Genomic DNA, 3909 nt, shown 5'->3' with positions numbered 1-3909 from the left:
TTGAACTTCTTCAGCCTTCTTTCTGTCTTTCTCTGCTCGTTTGGCAGATGGGCGAAAAAATAGGGGTGTTTTACGTACCTTACATACGTACCGGCTGTCTTTCTCTCAGTTTTTTTTTTCTTCTTTTTTTGACACAAGAACATGGTACTCGTAGTGGAAAGGAGCCTCGCAGGCTGCACTGTGACCGGCCATACCTCCTCTGCACGCGAGAAGCTGCGGTACATCCCGCGGAGTTTTCTTCCGCGCAGTTCGGTCGCCGATGACCGTAGTTTGCAGACTGCGTAGAGTATCGAGACACGAGAATACAAGTGGATGTCTCTCGCCGTTGTGGATCCCATGGTTCTAAATCGGGGATTCATATTTGTGTTTCCAGCTTCCCGATTTTTATTATTATTATTTTCTCTCTCTCTCATCTTTCCGGTTCCATTGCTAGGTCATACGGACTCTCGTTTTGCGAAAGTGTTACGCAGGGCTCGCGTTAAGTTAAGGAGTTAAGTTAAAGAGGACATCGAAAATGGGAGCCATCTTTTTGTTTTCTCTGTTTAGAAGCTCATGTTGTTCCTGTTCACAAGAGAGAAATGTGTTCTGCAACGAGTAACAGCGTATAGAACATAATATCTTTATTCTAAAAAAGAACAGAAGCTGGATAGAATATACTAAATAGAAGTAGGTCGTGCTCATGGCACCCACAGTTTTTTTGTGTTTTTTTTTCTCTTCAAAAGGTGGACTGTCCTTTTCCCCGTTTTTTATTCAGCAACGTTTGCCATCGCAGTAGCTCGAGGCGCTGACCGTACTTATTTTGCGTCTTGGACTCTTCTTTCCTTTCACTCTTTATTCACAGAAATGAGAAAAATGCTCATGACTTCTCCATCGTTTTTGTTCGTCGTCCATAAACGTGACGTCTTTTTCGCTCTGTGAGGAGCTCATGCTTGTCGCACGAGACGCTAATTTATTTCGTCTTTGACGTTACGTTACGTTTTCCCTCCCCCACTACCACCTCGTGATGAGAGGTCGTTTAGGTTACATCCTTGAGTTCCAAAGTTGACAGACAAGTAATCTTCATTGTTACCATCTTTTTGTCTTTTTTTTTTCAGGTGGGCAGAATTTTTTCATTAGATGCTGTCATGGTAATGATCTCATGGCCTTTTGTTATTGCAACTTTTTGTTTGTTTGTTTCTAGTCTCTTCTGCCACACAAGCTTTTTTTTTTTTTTTTTTTTTCGCTGCATTTGTTCTGCGGAAAACCGTGCCACATTTTTTTTTTTTTTCGTGTGTGTATATGTGAGCTTTAGTCGACGAGGAAAGGCTAAAGCGAAAGTTTTATTTAAATGTGCCAGGCCACATTTTCTTTTTTTTTCTTCTTGTTGATCGGCACCGACACGACGATGACACATTTCGGTTGTCTACTTATATACTGTGCGAGCGACAGCGCAGTGGCTTTTAAAGAGGAAAAAAAAGAGCCAACCTGATTGGCCGATGTCTGTGTGTGGTACCGTGATGCTCTCTAGAGTAACAAAAAAAGCATAAGGAGGAATAAAAAAAAATGCTTCCTCAACCAAAATTTGTGTTGCAATGTGTTTTGTACAGCATGCCCCTACATTATTTTCACACGTTAACGCTGGTTCGATCAAGTGACTCTTTCGAATACAGTGTACACGCTTCACAGTACAGTCCTAGTAAGCTAGTGCACATAGAGATTCTTTTTTTTTTCTCACTAGAACAGCCATAACTGCATCAAATTGAATTAATTTCTATACTACAGATGGTCGACTGGATCTTACGTACAAACTCGAGTATCTAATTCGAAGCTACATGAAGTGCCCCCATTGACAAACTGCACGTAATGCTGAAATAACATGAACCAAATGCAATGTGCATGGTGCAGAATGCTTATTCATGGTGCACTTAAGGCCCAGGTGAAGCTCTGCGCAGCAGCAATTCTCTCAACAATAAGGATGAGGTTGGACAGAAGGATGATCATGTTTGTTAGTCCAATCGAGATTAGGTTTGAGAATGTAATACCTGCATCTCCCATAAGTGATGTTGGAGGCAGTAAATGGGTCCGTGTGTTGATATAGTACGGCTTGGGACAAAAGTTTACGGAAGACGGCATTGGCGCATTTCTTCACTGGAGCGGCCCCCTGCTATACGTCAGGAAGAGGTCTAGTAATACCTCTGTCAGATTGGCACACATACGCCTTCGAGGCAACGGCATTAAGAAAAGGCGCGGAAACAACTTGCTCTCAAATGAAAGTCCGTGTTTCAGTTAGTACAATGCAAGCAAAATTAAGTTCACACAGCGCTACCGTTTAGAAGAAAAACGCAATGAAAACTGAGCCGTCTTTGGCAGCAACGAATGGGGATCCCCTGGAGGCAAAGATTGGCAGCATCCGATGAGACTGCAGGAGAAGCGCGCACGTACCTATCGTGGCCGTGTGGATTTGAAACGCGTCCAATCATAGTGTTCCGTATACAGAGGTGGGCACCCTCACGAGGGCGTGCGAGGGTGAGGGTTTCCTCACCCTCACGATATTTGAGGTGAGGTGGGGGCCAGTTTTTCTGGTGATGTTTGAGGTGAGGAAAATCTTTTAAAATTTTTGAGGCGAGGAAAAAATTTCAAAAATTTTTTGAGGTGAGGAGAGGAAAATTTTTCTCCCAGAAAATTGAGGTGAGGGCGACTGCCCCATGGCATGGCACGTGCGTGCACGCCCAGCCTGGACTAAAAAAACACCGATGCACGAGCTGAAATGACGTTCACCGTTTAGCACCGAAGCAAGAAAGAGTTCGGTATAATTTCGATTGTACTTCCGTAACGGAATCAAAGTCTTGAATTATGATAACAAGTACGAAGTTACCGTAGCGTGTAACATAATTTGAAGTGAACTTGTTTTTGCATTTTAGTGCCCCTTTAAACCCTGGGAGGCTGCCAGACGGTATCCGTGAAGGCGTTTTGCCGGTGACGTCGCCACCGATAAACACATCGGCGAACGTTGAATGAAATTTAGTTGAATCACATTTGTTCTCACTGTGAGCACTCGGAAACAACGTTTGGTTTGCACTTAGCCAATTTGAAAAACAGCGAACGATATTTGTTTTAACGCAATTTTGATGCATTGTTGTGCATGCGCAGTTTTGGATGCAGACGACACGGAGTGCAGTGGTTCGAGGGTATCGCCGCGAACTGACGAGATATAACGAGAAGCAAGAAGCAAGTATTCACCAGAAACACTCAAGGCGTTGAGCAACAAAAAAGTTAGCAGAACATTACGTCTCGTAAAAACTTTTTATTTTGAATTGAAGGAAATCTGCGCCATCTTGTTCGTGGCGTTTGGTAACGAGACTTCGACAGTTTCGGGGGAGCGCCGTAAACAGTCTTGTGGGAACTTCGTTGCCCTTGCACATGAGTTTTGTCGCAAACGCTTACGAATGACCGTCCGGCAAGAATTTAATGACAGTATGCACTTAAGACCGTAACTGTTAAGGCCGTAAGTATGCCCGTCCGACAGGGGTGTAGGAAACGTGTGTGTGTGTCTACTGCAGTTTGCAGCTAGGTGTTGCTCCAATGGGGAAATGTCACACCCCGGTGGTGTTCCGCGTCCCAAGCCGTACTTGTAATCAAACTTTCTTACAAACAGTCTGCACTGTAATGGGAGGTTATGCAGGTGAACCGTTACTTCAAAAAGGTTTCTGAAAAAAAAAAGTTTGACTGAAACCTGTTCAGCTGGGCATTCTGTAGCACTTGCAAGCACGATACCATGTGATAGAAACTTTTCTAGTACATATTTTCAGTGATATATCACATACGCAAAACTCATCCAACTTACAAACACTACTCCAATTTTGTCTCTGAAACTTCACACCAGATGACACTCCGAGCAATCGTAAAACATGCAGTGAATATAGACGAACA

Source organism: Ornithodoros turicata, chromosome 3 (genome assembly GCF_037126465.1).
Source record: "Ornithodoros turicata isolate Travis chromosome 3, ASM3712646v1, whole genome shotgun sequence".
NCBI classification, from domain to species: Eukaryota; Metazoa; Arthropoda; class Arachnida; order Ixodida; family Argasidae; genus Ornithodoros; species Ornithodoros turicata.
This window is presented reverse-complemented; position numbering follows the sequence as displayed.